Genomic DNA, 19,140 nt, shown 5'->3' on the forward strand with positions numbered 1-19,140 from the left:
CTCTTCTGCTCATCAGTACATGCTGTTTCTAAAATTTTTGAAACGTTGAGGAGGGGAGTTGAAAAACCACCAAGGTCTTGGCGTGTGTCCCCAACAGCCAAACCACTCTGCCAGTGCCACTGATGCACCTCATCTATGAAGCTGATTAGATTCTTCACAAAACTTCCACTTCAGTTTCTAAGTGCCACTGCTTCATCCAAAAGCCTCCTTAAAACCACAGGGCTCAGCCACAGCCTCTGATTCGAAAATCTATACGTTCCCATGAAGTCCTCACAACCCCATGAAGCATCTCAGAAAAGATGGGCTGCTGCGCCCAGAAGGGAGCGTGACCCACCTTCCTGACGCCCGGCAGGCAGGGAGCCACCGAGTGGCCCTGTTGGAACCACACGCTGGCACTGCAGCCCCATGTCCTGAAAAGACATCTGCACTTGGCGGCGGCTCTTCCCGTTGAAACAGAAGAAAAATAAACGGTAATAGCAACCAAATGGAAAAAGCTGGGAATTACTCAAGAAGAGGAAAATTTTTAACTTCTAAGAAGATATTAGAAAGTGGAAACTTTACAAAAACCCTTTCTGCCCACAAGGGCGTCCAAAAATCAGCCAAATTTATTATCGAACAATAATAACCAAATTATTTGTGCATGAGTCAGTGATGATGTAAAACTGTGCAATGTTAGCATTACGGAAGGTTTTGTTTCTCCTTAATTTGCCTTCAAAGTAAGGCTGCAGGATGAGGCTTTTCAGTGCGTTTCATTATGTAACGCTGTGTTGACTCGCTGTATTACCTCAGATGTGGCTCAAATGTAATTTGATTGGTTATGAGACTAAAATGAAACATACCACTGTTTTCATGCCTTTTTCCTATAAGCACAAGGTGTAATAAAAAACCAATTTAAATATGGTAAGAGTGTTGAGTGTGAGTTTGAAAGACACCTTTGAGAAGATAAATTTTATCTACTACATGCAACTTAGAAAAAATATTATGGAGCCCAACCCCTGTCTCTATTAGTGCTAAAATATGAGTTGAAAACTAAATACATGGTTACCTCATGAGGCTAATGTAATGGAATTTACACTGCCCAGTAATATGGAGTGCTTTTTCTCATCTGCCTTTATAAATGAACAAAATGGAAACTATTAGACAAGAAAAAAAATTGGTTTAGCTTTATCTCATAGGTTACTAATTGCTCTCATATCAATATATGAACATATTTTGATGTAGAAATCCCACACATTTCCCTTTGTCTTTTGATATACTAAAATAAATACAGATTTCTAAAAACTCTGACTTTGAAGCTGGTCTCAGGCTATTTCAATGGCTGTCAAATGTGATATTGATTTATTAATAACTCCCATATGGTAAAAAAACAACCCTTTCCAGACTTTTAACATCTTCCAACTGTTGCAACTAATTGTTGTGTTGAAATAATTTTCTTGATCATTCTTACTTAATTCCTCCGTATAAGATTGCACTGACTTATTTTACTCCTTAACAATTCACATCGCTTTGGAGTGCGTTTTTTTTCTGCAAGAAAATATTTTATTCCTGTGGGAGGTAAGCATACTACTTATATATGGTGCAGCTGTGAAATAAATGTAATACTTTATGCTCTATTGTAAAGAGGCCTTCGAAAATCGAATTTCCTGGGCCAATAGTGAGTGATATCTGTTTCTGTGCTTAACAAGCTTTCAAATACTTTTTCCTAAAAGAAGTCCCCCATCAGGATTGGCACGAGCGATGAAACCCAGCCTCCCACCCGTTTCCAGGGCCCCGTCTGTGGGAGAAGTAATGTTTGTTGTATTTCTGTTACCACTACAACCATGACTGCTACTTAGAATAAAAACAGGTTTTATTTCACGAGCGGCACCACTTAAAAATGTAACTGAAATGACTGACAGATGGAAATGCTTAGCTGTTTTTAACTCAGCCTCGACACCGTGGAGATGGCAGTGTTGTTTTTCTTCTTTTCTGCCTGATATTCCTAAAACTACAGCTTTGAGGGGCCATTCCCTGCCTCCCCGCCAGTATCTCCCTTTCCTCGTGTTATGGTAAAACATCTGTGCGGTTCCAGGACTCCTCCACCCACCCCAAGGCCGTTTCTTCCTCTTCCTCTCCTCACGTTCTCTTCCTCTAGAAAGACCCTTTTTTTTTTTTTTTGGTCCTCATCTTCTGCCTCCTTCATGTGATTGTCTAATTCCTGAAATCTATTTTCTACTGCTCATCCGAGGTTCATTTCTCATTCACTTCTTAGGTAATATTTCTAATACTGTGAAAACTTGTTCGGGGGATCCAAAAGTATTTCAAAATTAACCATTTTTTTGAGCCCTAGAATGGAAGAAGGTAGATTTTATTTATCTTGGTGATGTGCTATCTCACGTACTACCCGTCACGTTCTGACCTAGGAATAATAGCAATAGTAACAATAATGATAATACTACCTAACACTTAAAACACTTAACATGTCTTTTCTACTTTGACGAGCGTTTTTCACGGAACCCTTACAATGGCACTTAATTTATGGGGTACACAATATGATTATTTCAGATACGGAAACGGAGGTCTGGAGCAGATAAGGTGGGAGAGCACGGCCACGAACCTGAGCAGTCAGATGCTCATCCTATGCTCTCGTCATCATAAAATTTTATCAGCGATTATGTTTCACTGTTTAACATACTTGAGTTCCACCCCCCCACCACGTTTGCTTTGTTCGTTCATCCTCACAATTAACTTTTATCCAGAAACAAATGATCCAAAGCCAGGATGCAAATACCTTTTCCTTTTCTGGCTAACTAGACTTTATCAGCCAAAAATGCTTATAAAATGTTACTTAGAAGAGTTCTGAGGTGATTAGAATGTCTGAGGAAAAGGTCCTGCAGGCACAGGAAAGGCAACGGCCGGCTTTCTGCCTCCCGAATCAAGACGTAGCTTTATTTCTTGGTTAAGAAGAATTCACAGATCTCTGTCCTCAGTGGGAATTGGATACCAACATATGGTGAACTAAAACAAATTCAACCTGCCAAGGTAAAGCTAGTGTCACAGTAACATCTCTACTAACTGCATAAAATGAATATATTTTTCTAAGGTAAAATTTCCAGCTGCTGATGAGCAGTGGAACAATATTACCTACTCCATGTGTGAAAAAACAACTACGATAAAATTTTAACTCAGTTTCTAACCTTTACATTTCCAAGGGCATACATATTTTTGCATTTAATAATAAGCATGTGAACCATCAGTCCAGATGTTGAATGTGGACATTTTCTATTATAACTCTAATACAATGTGACTAATAATCTGGTTTACCAGAGATGACTTAAAACCTACAACACATCAACTGAGATGTTGAAAGCGTACTGAACGTAAGTCACCCTCTGGTTCGGGATGGACACCCTGACTTCATGGTGCCATCTGGCCGTGCTTATGAGCACTGATGATCCAACATGGCCATGAACGTGTGCAGGGAGGTGACGAGCTGGAGGCAGGCTTCCCAGACTGGTCCCCTTGCTCCGCATTTGTATCAGCTCTGTGCCTCAGCGTCTGCATCTGAAAAGTGGGGATGGTCATAATGGGACCTACAGTCCTTAGCACCATGTCCAGCTCATGGCAGGCACTTCATAAGGATCAGTGACTAATGTCATTGTTATCAAGTAGGGCATTGACCTGAATTCCTTTTGTAACTGAAGACAAACATTGAGTGTATGTGTGTGTGTGTGTGTGTGTGTGCGCGTGCGCGCACACATGTTTATTTTATTTTGACAAATCCGTATTTTTGTCTGTTTGCTTATCACGTTTTTCTTATCACTAAAAAATTTAAAAAGGTCCTTTTTGCCCCAGATATAGATATTTGTACTTCCTAACATTTGAGCTGTCCTAGATACTTTACTATTTAATTTGGTTTATCATGTTGTAGGCTGAATGTCTGTGTTCCCTCAGAATTTGGATGTTTAAACCCTGCCCCCCAGTACGGTAGCATTAGGAGGTGGGTCCTTTGGGGAATTATTAGGGTTACATGAGGCCATGAGGGTGGGGCCCCCGTGAATGGGATCAGTGGCTTTCTGTGAGTCTCCAGAAATCTCCCATCTCTGCTCTCCACCATGGGAACATACAACAAGAAGGCGGGTAGATAATATTATTATTCCATCTGCAACTCGGAAGAGGGTTCTCACCAGAGCCTATCACACTGGCACCCCGATCTCACACTGCCAGCCTCCAGGATTGTGAGAAATAAAATTTCTGTTGTTTATTAGTCACTCAATCTATGGTACTTTGTTGTAGCAGCCCAAACTAAGACACCATATCTTCATTTATATTGTCAGGAGACACGTATTTTTTAAATGACATCATACCTGTATCAGAAACTCTCCACCATTAAAAAAAGAGAGCAGGAAGTTTTAGAATGACATCCACTGATTTTTATAAAGAAAGTCTTTTAAGAAATGTCAATTGATGGCCAACAGGTACATAAAAAGATGCTCAACATCATTAATTATCAGGGAAAATGCCAATCGAAACCACAATGAGATACCACCTCACACCTGTTAGAATGGCTGTCATCCAAAAGATGAGAAATAACAAATGCTGGCGAGGGTGTGGGGAAAAGGGGACCCCCTGCAGTGTTGGTGGGAATATAAATTGGTGCAGCCACTATGGAAAACAATATGGATGTACTTCAAAAAATTAAAAATAAAACTTCCATGTAATCCAGCAATTCCACTTCTTGATATTTACCCAAAGAAAACGAAAACACTAAGTCAGAATGACATCTGCACCCCCATGTCTCCTAAAGCACTATTTACAGTAGCTAAGACAGGGAAACAACCAGGGTATCCACAGAGGGATGAACGGATAAAGGCATTTGGTGTATACAATGAAATAAGAGTCAGCCATATAAAAAATAAAATATTGCCACTTGCGACACCACGGATGGACCTGAAGGGCACTGTGCTCCACAAAAGAAGTCAGACAGAGAAAGACAAATACCACGTGATCTCTCCTACATGTGAAATCTATAAAACCAGAAACAAGAAGCCAAGCTCATAGATACAGAGAACATATTGGTGGTTTCCAGAGGTCGGTGGTGGGGAGCAGGAGAAATGGTTTAAGGGGGGTCAAAAAAAAATCTGGGCGGTCAGAGGTGGTAATACATGAAACAAGGGTAGCCAGGAGTTCATTGTTGAAGCTGAGTGATACTAAATTGGGTTCAAACGCTAATGGGCATCCTATTTTCGTACTCTTCCTCAAGTGGGATTTAGTTTTATATGGTCTGCATCACAAGGGGAGGACTTCTATTTTAAATCCCGTGGTTGAGCGTGCACATGTAAGCTAAGTGGGAATTTTTACCCTGCTTGGGCTCTTGTTGAAGGGTGCTGAGGATGAGATTAGAAGTGGGAACTGTACGCTTAATGAGGAACAGATTGTGATAGCAAAACAGAGCTCTGTTTTGGGTTATCTTTGATCTAAGACCACTAGCAGTAATAATAATTGTGGTAATAGGCAATTGTCTGTTAAAGATGGGCAAATTAGAACTTAAAACATAATCACTGACTCCAGATATCCAAACCAATTTCTAAAAAGAAATACATTATTTAAGTGTGAAAATATTTGCCTTTTTTTTTTTCTCTTGCCAGGAGTTTTTCTCATATCTGCCGGCACTGAACGCCCAGACGTCCTGGAAAAGTCTGTTTTTTCAGTCTCCAATCCCACAGGAAAGAATGCGAGGGACCCCGTGGGGACTAAGTTTGTAATTCCAGATATGTAGGTGTCGATAAGGTTTTGATAAGCACTCAAACACTTTGTTGATTAACCACATCAAATCAAAGCTGTGAATTTCTCCAGACACTAAGGAAGTCGGATGAGGTCATTCATTGTATGCAAATCTCTGGGGCATTTAGAGCTTAAGCTAGGACCCTGGAAGGTAAAAGGCAACCCCTCCCCTTGGCCGAGGCCTCTGGGCGGTTCTGTGTAATTATCAAGGAGGCCTAGGAATCTGTCCAGCGATTGTCCCCAAAGAGAAACATACATTCGTCCCCTCCAGTGAGGCTTGTGCTACGTGGAACCAGGAGACAGTAGGTTCCTGCTGATGCAAAGGCTTCGAGACTTTCACTCTGAACCCCCTCAACGGCCTTTGGCATTGGGGTTGTTGAACCGTCTAAGAGCCCCCTCCCCCCCACCTCCAAGCGCTGGCTCTGGAAGTGGCCGCACACATTAGCTGACCGGCAGCCAAAGTCTCAGAAGCTCATCTCCTGGTGCTGCAGTTCTGCGAGGGGGAGCTGCTGGGATCTGGGGGCGGGACATGGAGGTCCCCAGCTGGCAGAGCTGAGCCTCAGCCCAGAGCCTCCAGCACCTTTCAAGCTGGAGGCTCTCACAACACCACCACTCCAGGCAGCTGGTAACTCCATGCTAGTCACAGGCGTCACGAGCACCCACCTGTCATCCAACATGGGAATCCTTGCAGGAAAAATAATGGATTGCGGGTCCGCAGTTCTGATCTGTATTTTAACTGTTTCATTGACAGACTACAAAGGCAGCTGCTCTGGGGGTTGGAATCCTACCATAAGCCCCTAAAGACTGGATGGCCGGGGGTGAGAAGTGACCTCTCTCTCCTACGTGCAGTCATGTCTGCGGCAAGGAGGAGACAGGCCTCCTGGTCTTGCCTTGTGCCTGAAATCAATCATTAATATGATTCAGATATAATTTCCTTGGAGAAACCACTAAATTTGATTTGTTAATAAATTAATTTATGAAACACTTTTAAAAAAAATTTTCTGCCACAACTAGGGAAGAAATCTGTATTTAAGAACTAAAGGTACATGTTGTATATCGGTGAAGTGATGTGTCAGCTAAGACATTTACGAAGAGCTAGTTCTTAGTGAATTAAACATCAAGACCATGAGTGAATCGTGCCCATAACTTTGTGATTTATTCTGAATCCCAGAAAAAAGAAGGGCTGGAGCCAGCAAGGCCTTAACGTATCACAGAATTCCTCTAACCCAGCAGTTTTCAAAACTCCTAGCCTGCTTTAAATAAAGCAGCACCCACGTCAGTGCCTTTTATGCCTCAATTTTTCAGAGATTCCCACGCTCTCCCACGGAACCGTCCCCAGTCCTGGGTGAGCGCCCTTCCCGCTAGAACACGAGATTTCTGCCCAAAATATCTAAAGGCATAAACGTCTCGGAACTTTTTCAGCAGAAATAAATCCCTGACAGTCATAAAAACATCCTGAGCTCAGCCAAGCCCGGATCGATAGCAGCTGCCTGGGGCCGGCAGATTCCCGAGAGCCCCACACCCTTCCTCCCACACCTCCAGGAGGCAGCGCCTTCCGTTTCTGCCAAATTCGAACAATTTGCCTGGAGTACGAGGGCACCCAAATGCCATCTTCTTAACATTAAAAAGTGCTCGCTTTAGAGAGAGAGAGGGGTTGTTGGCCTGTGTGCTCAAATATTCTCATTTTCATTCACCTATGATGCTTCCCGCCTGTCCTTCCACTAAATTATTTAGAGGATGCTTTCATCTGTGCTTTCGTCTGTGCGCTAATGCTTTCCTGACGGGCTCGGCCTCCACAGTTTTAGGAGCTGCACTGTGCTCACCTCTGTGAGACGGCTCCCACTCGAGGCAGACGCAGGTCCGGCCCAGCCCGCTGGGGAGGTCCCCGTCCAAGTGGCAAAGAACTAGCTTCAGGATTAACCCCGTTGTTCCCCACGGCTAGCTTTAATACTTCCGTGACATGTGATGGTGACAGCGACCTCAGGGGGTCCCAATTCCCCATCGTTCAAAAGGCTCCCGAGGCAGCTGGTTCAGGCCCTGCTGACCCGTTCCCTTCCTGTAGCCTGACTCCTCCATCATTTCTCTTGGGCTGGTGGTGTCACAGCTTCTCCTTTGCTTTTCTGATCTGAGCTCCTTCTAACTGGGTTAACTTGACCGGGAGCAGCTCAGGGTGAGGCAAATCCTACGGCAGGCCGGCGACTGTGGGGACCAGCTTTGTATGGTTTTACCAACTCCCAGGCCACGCCTCACAGATACTTCTAGGGTTGCGTATGTGGATGGTATTGTTTAAAAGACGAACAATCACCAAAAAAAAACCCCAGCTACTGAGGTCAAGCTCCGATTCCGGGGGTCTGGGTAGATGGTACGGCCTTTTCTGCGTCCACGCAGCAGGCCAATCACGAGAATTCTTTTACAATGGCACTGATTCGATCCACTCTAAGGGTAGGTCCTACGCTCAACTCTAATCAGGGTGATGCTGGCGCCCGTCACTGACGCCCCTGGACCGCTGACCTGACCACCTCCCGCCTGCCCAGACCCGCGTACGGGTCTTCTCTTTCTCTCACCATCCCCCCGTTTCTTTTCTTCCAGAGGTCAAATCAGAAACCCATTCTACCTCCCAATTCCTTGATTCCTGAGTGCGCTGCTATCGCAATCCCACCGAGCTGTCTCCTCAATTCTCCTGGCCTGTGCCCTAGAATCTTATCTTTCAGGTTCCCCACCATCTGGATTGTTCCCCCAGGAACTTTCCAGTAACTTCAGTACGAGATACGTTTGCACACATGCCTGGGACCAGTGTCTGTAAGTGTCTGGCTGTCCTTCCGTGGACACAGATATTTTGTGCATCCATTGCCTTAGAGGCTCCTCTAGGAAAGCCAGGAAACTATTGTGACTGCACCCCTGAGGGCAGGTGCGCCACTCCCACTAGAAGTATCCACGCGTGTCAGTCAGAACACAGCTCTTATACCTGTTTTACAGCTAGGTCACCTGGAGTGATGAACAGCACAGAGGGTCACCCCTCCTCTGTGAAGCCTTCTGGGGATAGGACTGTGGTTCTGTCCTGCTGCTTACTGGCTGTTTTGACCCCCTTCTCCCACATACATGTTTCTTTGCTTAGACAGTAATTACCGCTTCCTAGTTATTCAAAATAATGCTGCTGAAGGGTCTTCGGCGTGTCTCTCTAGCCTTGACATGGTCCCGTGTTCCCCAGTTTGAGGCACACACTCGTCTGTGGGTGCGGCTGTGTTTACATGTGTGTCCCAGCGGCACAGAAATGTTTGCCTGTTACAGCAAGGTTGGCGGGCTGGCTGCGTTCCAGGGCTTTGGGTGGGTGGTCCTGTCTTGTCATTGGCTGTTGAACATGACATTACAATTAGCTTCGGAAAACTGCTCAGGAAGCCGTGTGAATGCTTCCCAAGGAGCCCCACATCTCAAGCACCGCTTTGTAGAGCGTGACCGAGATGGCCAGCTAACACCCACCGTCATCCAGCCTCCTGCGTGCTGGCGCTTGGGATACGGTTGTCTCCACATTCTCTGTGTGTGCGTATCTGTTAGTATTCTTCTATTTTAGATTCTTCTGTTTGGTTGAAGCTCTGAGTGTGCGTGCCCGTCGTAAGGTATGCTGCCTGTAAGGTGACACCGGGCACAGTGTTTGGACCTTGGGGGAGAGAGAGAGGAAGAGAGAAAGGGTGCAACCGACATGTCACACGTGGTTCTCTCTCCCTGCAAGCACAGGAAACGACATGTGACGGTTATCTAGTCCTGAGACCCTCACGTCATGCTCCGCGCACACCTCCTCAAAGGGACAGGAATGCTGGAGAGCCTGACGTTCACGGCCGACGCGTTCTTCTGGGGGCCTGGCTTTGGCTGAATCAGGTTTCGAACAATAATTGAAGACATAGGTAATTGCTTGCTGTCTTTAAGACTCTTTTCCAGTTATGCCTATGACATGATGACTGACAGTCCCCTTTAGCCAGGTGCATGCTGGGTGCCGGGGAGACAGGAGGCGGGCTGTAGTGAGACAGGCTCGCCTCGGTGGCTCCAGGGAGGTTTCATGGGGAAAAACGGGAGAGGAAATGGCATGAATTGTTTCGGGCCAAATCCTGAAGTCATCCTTAACCTTGGTTTCTCTTACATCTTAAAGTTATCCCATTAATAGGTCCTGGGCCTCCCCTCTCGGTCCCACCACTGTCCTCTCTCGGGCCTCGGTGACGATAGCTGCCCAGTGGCTCTCCCAACATCCCACTGTCCCAGTTGCTATGGCCAGCCCTCCGCAAAGCACATACAGATCAGGCGGACACTGCTCTGAAACCCCAAAGACCCCAACACACTGACAAATACAAATCATTGCCACGTGCCCTCAGCCCAGACGACAGTTCGGCCTCCGCTGACTCTGACCTTGGTTTGCATCTCTCTCTTTGGATCAATACATTCCACTTGGGCTGGCTTCCCTGAGCTCTCTCCAAGCCCTGAGCAGGATTACACCTCAAGGCTCCTGTGTCTTCTCTTCTCTCTGCCTCATGCTTTTCCCCAGGAGGGGAAAATATTTCATGAAAAAATTTCATGATTCATTCCCCCCATCCTTCCTGTGTCTCTTTAAAGCCCTCCACGTCAGACAGATTTTCCTGGCCGTCTGACCAGACGCGGCGTCCCCCTGGCTGGTCCTCTGTCCTTTTCCCGATTCGCTTTTTTATCTCCAGAACACGCGTCACTGCTCATCACCTTATTCCACATTTCCTGACTCACTGGCTGTGCCCCCCACTCTGTGAGGACAGAATTTGGGGCTTTGCATCCATTCCCTGCCATATGCCCAAGTCCTCAACCAGTGCTTGGAATGTGGTGGGTATTAAAAAATACTTGAATAAATGCATGATTGGTTCAGCCAGATGACAGACTATTTTACAGCCATTAAAAAGGTTTGAGGATGAGGTGAAAGCATGTATACACTTATATCATTTTAAGTGAGAACGTATTAAAATATGTAAAGATCATATCACAAGTTAATCTGAACAGCCTATGCTTGCAAAAATAAATGTAAACAAAATGAAAATCGCTTTGTAACAATAGTAGAAGTACCCACTGTTCCCTGAATTTCTTTTATGTGATAGTGATTTTATTTTGTTTTGGTACCTTCAGAAAGTCATTACATAATGAGTGCCTTGAAAAGAGCATATGCACATTATGGTTTACAGCCTCAAGTCTCCATGCCTATTTCTGCACTTCTGTTTCTTTGGTTAGGGATGCCTTAGGCTCTCTGTGCCTAATATCCAGGACTGCCTTTGGCAAAATTATAAATCAGGGTGGACTTCTGTACCCTCTTGCTGTTTTTTCCTATTCCTAAGCCTCCTTTCCTTGATCCTATCCAGAAGATGCTTATCCCTGCTTTTACTAAGGATTGCCTTCTGATAATACCACAAACTTAATTGGCCACGTTTCCTAGTAGAAGATATACTTAAAGTGAAACTCCAAACCTTAAAACAAATAACTGACTTTTAAAAGGTAGCCCTTGAGAATTTGGGCCTGATACAAAGAGAGCGCTTGACCTCTGGCTGCCTTCAAGGACGCACGGCCCTGGCACCCCCACGGAGGTCAGTCTGCTCTTGCACTGAAAGATAGTCGCACTGGCTTGGTCTGGAATACAAGCCTGTAACCTAAATTGCCATGTGAGTCTCAAATTCAGTTAAGAAGGGAGCAGGCTGAACATTTTTTAGTAGCCGTGGCTAGTCTTCCCAATTTGTGATCCATGTGGAACTTACACTTCAGACATGCAAGCGTGTCAAAATGTTTTATCTTTGACAAGCAGCACTTTCCAGAACGATGCCTAGTTTTGGCCAGTCAGAGTGGTCTTGAACGGTCGTGTCATTTCTGGCAGGAACCCTCAGGCCTGCTCAATGTTAACATCAGTTGCCGTAACGCACGCTGACACTGCTGGGACTTTTCTACTAGGTAATCTGACCTCTCTCAAGTCGAAAATAAAGCATCCAAGAATACCTTCGAAACTGACAAGTACAATCTGGAGTCAACTTGAGGCATACTTTAGTCCTATATATGCTACAGTCATATTATGAAAACATCGATGGGTCCAATATTTTCAGACCCACAATTTGGGGGTGCGGGGGCTGACTTTTTTAAAGAATTTGGGTTGTTTATTCCATTGCATCGCACTTTATAAATTCTCCTACATTATTTTGTGGAGTAAAGTGGGGTATGAATACATTCTCCCTTCTATTTCTTTTCTATATATTTTCCTTAAATTCTTTCACCCCATCTATTTTTTTTGCAATTATGCGCATGAAGAGGTTGATGAAACCTCTATTCTGACCTGTTCTTACTCAGAAATTACAAGTTAAAAAGTCTCTGTAACTGTGTTTCCTCAGTGCAGCACTTAATGGTTCTATTGGGTCGTCGGACAAGTCATGACGTATTTTTCTCTGTTTTTCATTGCAAAAATGCATCATCACTTTTCCAACGACCCAATAAGTACGTTATTACGTGGGTGACAAGATACAAGTTGATAAGATAATTGAAAACTCAGGTTTCTCTGTCCATGAGGCAAATTTGGGGGGAGGCAGAGTAGGAGTGAAAGCAGTCAGACCTGCCATTTGATGGATTCCTACGCCCGTTTTAACCCAAAAGGTCCACTTGACCTACACAGCCTAAAAGCGGTCTAAATAAGCCAGCTGCGTGTTGCACTGAAGTCCAGCTTCCCCCGAAAGGTATGGCACCGAGCTCTTTCCATCTCCATGAATAAGTGATTCTAAGATATAATGACTACATCTTGGGTTCCTCAAATCCAACAGGATGGAGCCCGCTCCATTGGGAACCACTTCCACTTCCATACTCGGCACGTTGAGGGTGTGAAACCTCCCCCGCCAGCTTGTCAAGCCATCCGGGTCGACACCACTGCCTTGGGTCTGGGCGGTCAGTGTCCAGGCACCTTAGGTGTGGCCGACAGGACGTGAGGAAGAGCCTGAGAACCCGGAAAGCAGCGCGGCCTTCTCCCTACTTCCTGCATGGTGCTCCGGCTCATTCAGCTGAAACATACGGAGTTACACGTGGAGATTTAGGGCTAGTTTTATGGTCCCATCTGGCCTTAATTCTGCATATGTGATTGTACATCATGAGCCGGCCCTCAATTTTGGTTTATGTCCCTCTGTTTCTGTTTGATCTGAAAACGAAATTTTACTCGGCACTAAATGAAGAAGTTGGCTGTGAGTAGTCCTTATATCATTTTTAAATGAAGCAGATAAAATTTTAAATCTGTAGGATTACATCTAGAAATAAAAGAAGGTCGTGTTTGGCAATGATCAATCATACCTTCGAACGCGCCTCCACCACAGGCTTGTCTGGAGATCAGTTTTTCCTTTTCATGTATTATTCAACTTAACAGTATCAATATTTATTCAACACCTGTGGGGTGCCAGTAACAATTCAGAGCACGGAAAAGAGGTGGTCCCTCACGTCAAATCCTTCAGAAGCTGTTAGATGCTATTGTGTTTAATCGCATGCGGCCCAGACAGGAAGCTTTTTATCATCACCCATCAGAGCTGTGGCTTTGGTTTCCGTGTGTCAAGATACAGCCATCCTGCGAGTGGGATTCTGCTTAAGTGCCACAAAACCTGTAGTGAGAGACTTTGAGGGAGCCTATCTACATCCCAACTGTCTTTTCTTCAAAACAAAATTAAATTTAAGAAAGTAAGAGGAAAGGAGGAAGGGAGGACAGAAGGAAGGCTGAATGCTAGATAACAACCGCTGGACAGGAATGGGTCATGAGGGTTGGAGGGACAGACCCCCCCTGCGATGGAATGACACATTGGGTCTCATTAAAGTGCCCAGAGTCGTAAGTGTACATAATGGAGGTGACTTTTTCCTTTCCGCTTATATAGCACAAAGAGGCTTTAATGAAAGTTAAAGGAGAATAAATTTAGCACAGACATAAGGAAGCACTTTTTCATTCTGCAAGTAACAAATGCTTGGGACGGCCTCCACACAGTGTTTGAGGTGAAGGACACGGGTTATTCAACAATTGGACGCCTTGCTACAGTCAACGCTAATCTGCTCAGTAGCTTTTTTTCTTATTTCTTATGTTGTTATGAGTGTATAGTCAAACAACAATTCTCACTCCCTAATGAGAACCAAACCTCCACAAACGATGCTCATGAGAAAGCATATGGAGAAATGGCAGGAAATAAAAGGAGCTGCAAATGCTGCCTCGGGTCAAATCTATGCTCTGCAAATCCTAGTTACTGCAAGAAAATACACTAATTCATCCATTTTAAATGCCATTCGAAGAATTACAAGTGTATTGACTTTTCATTGCTCAATCTAGGCATTCATACACTTTTTAGGTGTTGGTAATTTGGCAATTGATTTAATGCTATGGACAGCTATCTCCTAATTTATTGAATTATATATGTAATGTACATATCACATATCAGATAGATATATATACATATATATGTATATATATCTTCAAATTAACAACAAATAATGTAAATGCCTCTGGAAAAGGAATAAACAAGATAACAGAGTTGAAACAAGTCCAGTGGTCATATTTGCTATGCAACACACACACACACACCAGGACTATATTATACAAATTAAATAGTGCTTATGTTTTGGTTAGAAAACAAAGTAGAAAAGTTCTCATCCCCGTACTTCTGCACATACAAGTCCACACTATACATAACAGCAGTCAGCATTCACCCAGTGTCCTGAGGAGGGAGATGGAAAAGTGTTCTAGGTCCCAGTAGTAAAGCTTCCATTCACTCATCTATTTATTCATTTATTCATTCATCCTTCTTTCTTTTCGTGGATGCTTAGTGGACATTACCAATTAGACAGAAGGGGTAGAAAGATGATCAAAACACCACCATTGACCTTCAGGAGTTTAATGGGCAAGATACACAAAAAAGACACTCTAGAGAGAGAAATGGTAAGAATGAAAGCAAAGCACGACGAGTCTATAAAAGATCCACACGCATTGTCAGCACCAAGGAGTGGATTCAAGAAAGGATTCCTAGCAGAGACAATGCTTCAGCTGAGTCTTAGAGGACACGCAGAGTTAACTGAACAGAGCACACAGCCAAGGACGTTTCAAGTAGAGGGAACGCGCGTGGACGCACCCACGGTGTGCTTGGCACCGTCCGTGTTCGGAACAGGGGTGCAAAGGATCTACACAGGACAGCGGCAGGAGACTGGGCTAGAGAGGCACGGAGTCCAAAGAGAAAGAAGGGCGGCATGGGACAGTCATTGACTGGCCTTTCTCCTGGGAACTCGGGTTATTTAGGATGGGAAGCATGCCTGGAGGTGATCTGTCTGGGGTGGAGGGGCTAGCTCAAGCACTGCCCTACGTCAGGGAGGCTGTGTCTATGAGCAATCGAGTAGAGATGAGAATCCTGCAGGATCGAGGTCTTACTGGGAACAGAAGGAGCACACAGGTCCTCTGAGCTGTCATCTGTGAACCTCGGTGACTAATCGTCCATGCAGACCATGTGGGATCTGGTATCACTCACAGGAACACGAACACGTGTGGGGGAAAGGAAGACCTGTTTCCTGCCCCGTTTCACATTTCCGTGGCATATCCAGATCAAGATTCCCAGGGAACCAGATAAGTGTGAAGCACACGAAAGGCTGGGGGGTCAGTGACAGGGACGGCTTTGGCGAGGAGTGTGTGTGAGATGAGATGACCAGAGGGCTGGAGATGGGTGGTGATGGGTGAGGTGATCACGGACCAACATGGAGAACTAAGAAAAGTACTATTTCTACACGACATTATGATTAGATTTGGAAAACCACTCAGGAAGTCGTGTTAATGTTTCCCATGGAACCGCAAGTCTCAGGCACCATTTTGTCAATCGTGACCTAGATGGCCAGCTAACACCCACCATTATCCAGCCTCCTGCGTGCTGGTGCTCATGAAGCGGTTTCCACATCCTCTATTTGTGCATATTTGTTAGTATTCTTATAACACTGTGGATTGTGTTACTTTTAGATTCTTCTGTTTGGTTGTAGCTCTGAGTGTGAGATGCCCACTGTAAACTGTGCTGCCTTGAAGGTGACACCAGGCACCATCGTTTGACCAGCACTGCCCCTGATTTAATGTCATTTACTTTTTCTGTAAGGATTAGAAAGCGCAAGTGCGAGTGTTCGAGAGGGAGAGGATTTATACAGAAGGTTGTGAAGGACACACTCGCTAATGAGATGACTTTCAAGAGAAAGACCTTGTGAAGGAGACCGAAATGCAGAGAGGGGGACCAGGACTTGACTGCGTGGATGGAATGGAAGTGTGACGGCTCTGAGTGAAGCCTCCTTGCTGGGCTCGAGAAACACCAAGAAAGTCTGAGGACGAGAATTCCGTGATCAGTGGGGAGGATCTCACAAGACGGTGGCCAGAACCCACATCATGTACGTCTTTAGGAGATGGAGGGAAAGACGTCAGGCTTCCCAAGCAGACGGGACCGCTACGGGAAGGGCAGGGCTGGGACCGATTTTACTTACATCACTCTGGCTGCTGTGTGCAGTTTGTGTTACTCCCAAAAGCTTGTTTAGCTAAACATTTATAGGTGCCTCAAAGGCAAGCTCTAAAATACATTCTCTAAGTCCAAGGTGTTTGTAATTTCTTTGATATGTGCCTTTGGTTTATTATCTGATGAGCTGATGTGGGTTGTCCTGAGATATTAACTAAGTTAAGGGTTTAGTTGATTAAATAAAGGAAAACAGGTTGGCTCATCTGAATGGAACATCTGGTCTAACTAATCAAGGTAAAGGGACCGTTAGAACAGGGTAGAATTAGCTAGGGAAGGTTTCAGGGAAGGAGGAAGCTACGCGGCATTAAAAGAGGGAAACACACTGACGTGGGAAAGAAGGCAGGCAGCAGGCCGGAGAGGACAGCCGCCGGCAGCACTTGTGGGAATAGCGGACACCTCCGGGGGCTCAAAGAAGAGCTGAAACCCCGTCCAGGAAAATGCATATGATCATCTACACACGAGGCTCTGCACACAGGCTCCTAACTGGAGGTGGGAACGCCTCGTCTAAGACTCTGCCATAAAACATGCATTGAGAATCTGAGTACGTGGGAAACACTGGAGCGTTTTGAAGAGCATGGACACGGGTTGAGCTGAGATTCCTTCTTCATCCAAGGGGGAAAAGTGGTGAGGCACACACAGTCTTGCTCCCCTCAAGAAAAATGAACCCGAGTAGGACGCTTCCAGACAAGGCCTGCAGACCAGACAGGCTTCCCATCTCTGGAAACTGAACGAGTTATTGGAAAACCTCTGCCAAACCCAGTCCCCATCTGCGTCACTCTTTGTCCTGTTGCTCGGCAGCTCCCTGAGGTGGTAGAATCCTCTGGAAAAGGCAGCTCAGCTGAAGGACTTCACAGGGCTGCTCACGATCCACTAGGAGACACCGGCATCGCTCCCAGGGACCGATGGAAGAGCCGCCGTAAGTACTGTTACTTCCCTGCTAGCTCTACCTTTAGATAAACGTGAGGTAAGCCAGAGTGACCTGGTTCTGGGGCAACGCAGACAATCACAATCTTTAAGTAACTGCTCTAAGTTTAAGGAAGAGCCTCTTATCGTCGTGGACACCTAGGATTTAGAACGTCCTTCTTCTTGGTTAGCTAACATCTCTGCAGTGCCTAGGAGAAATCCTAAACAAATCTCAAAGTCACTTCTTAGTCAATTTATGTGCATCTTGTAAGAAGATCACACTGACTTTTACGGCAAGCTGGAGAATGCTGGGGCCCAGACAGCCTGTTCCAAAAGCCGGTTGTCAAGGAAACTGCACCTTCATCCAGTGAAAACCCAGAGGGATCATCCCACAGCATCTCCGGGAGGAAAGCGTCCATCATTTCCTGCCCCTGCACGTTTCCCTTTGATCTATAGATGATGATGCTCATGTCTTTATTAATGTTACTTCATAAATCAATCACAGATAGGAGACAAAACCGCCGTGGCCACCGGTAGGAAAAGTCATCCTACATTCCCTGCCTTTTCTCAGAGCATCCTCAGCATATGTTAGAAGAAGGTTACAAGAATTAAACAGCACAAAAAGATCTAACTCGCTTTTGTCTTACGTGGGGAGCATCGTGTAGGAAACAGCGGCACACAGGTCCCCTCCTCTCTCTTCTTGACAGGCTCACGCAGGCGGATGGGTACACAGGTTAGATCATGGAGGAACCATGGAGGGACAACCCTGGAGACGGCCAGCGTTCGAGTTCCCAAGGTGACATTTATTATAATAATACACAGAGGCCTTCACGTGTTCGGCCTCCTTTTTTTTCTGAAAAGGGGAAATAATGAATGCTTCATCCAGGTAATTGAGGAAATCAAGTGAGATGGCCTCATGTGATAGTGTTTCATGAATCAAGATGACAAAAGGCACTTGTGACAGGCGACACGTGGCAGGCAGACCGGGGCAGCGGTTGAGAAGGTGCACACACGAGCCAGACAAACCTGTGCTCCCAACCCTGAGCCATCCACTTCCCGACGGTGTGGCCGGGAGCAAGTGCTAGCCTCAGCGATCTCATCTGTAAAATGGACGTAATGATGCATAGTTACTTCACAGGCGTGCTGGGCGGCTTTAATGAGATAACATAGGACAAGCCATTTAGCAATGCCTGAAGTCTCCGTCTAAGAGACTGAAACAGAGACACACGCTGGTCTCGCATCCGAGAGGAGAAGTAGCTCCAGTGGATGTCACAAAAGGTGAGGGTTCTTCACATGGCAGCTGAAGCCTTGAAGGAAAGGGCGGCTTTGCCACACAGTCTGGCTGAAAAGGGCTGGAAACGACCTCGCCTTGCTCTGGGCAGGAACACGAGGGCGATGCTCGTGGCGGCGCGTGAGTCTTAAAAGATCATGTATGTCTTCAGCTTCTCGGCACTGTCCCTGCCCCCAGCCAATCAAACCCAGGAGAGTGCGCCCCCTTCCCAGCTCTCGCCCCTCTAATTGGTCTCGCAAATGACTGCAATGTTAACATGACTGAAATAACATTGCTCCTCATGGGAAGGAGTGTGTGTCTGCCACGTGTCCATTACAACCCAAAGCTGTGGCAGTCAGCTCGAGGCCTGCCTGCAGAACGCTGTCCCTGCTCTGACCCGACAAGAGCCCCCTACTTCATCCAGGTCATCCCAACCAGCTGTCAGCTTTCCTCCTGGATTCAAACGCCACTCGTCCTTTCAAAACCCTGCTCAAGTTCCACCTTCCCATGAAACGCTTCCCCGGCCACCCCAGGCCCTCGTGACCTGGCCAATCTCTGACTTCCTGTCGCACTGTTAGCTCCTTTCCGCCTGGCATGTGGTCATAGATTTTCTTTCTTTGTTGAAAATATTTTTTGCCTAATCTAACTAAAGACAGAAACCCCTTATTAAATTTTTAA

Source organism: Hipposideros armiger, unplaced genomic scaffold (genome assembly GCF_001890085.2).
Source record: "Hipposideros armiger isolate ML-2016 unplaced genomic scaffold, ASM189008v1 scaffold_37, whole genome shotgun sequence".
In the NCBI taxonomy this organism is placed as follows: Eukaryota; Metazoa; Chordata; class Mammalia; order Chiroptera; family Hipposideridae; genus Hipposideros; species Hipposideros armiger.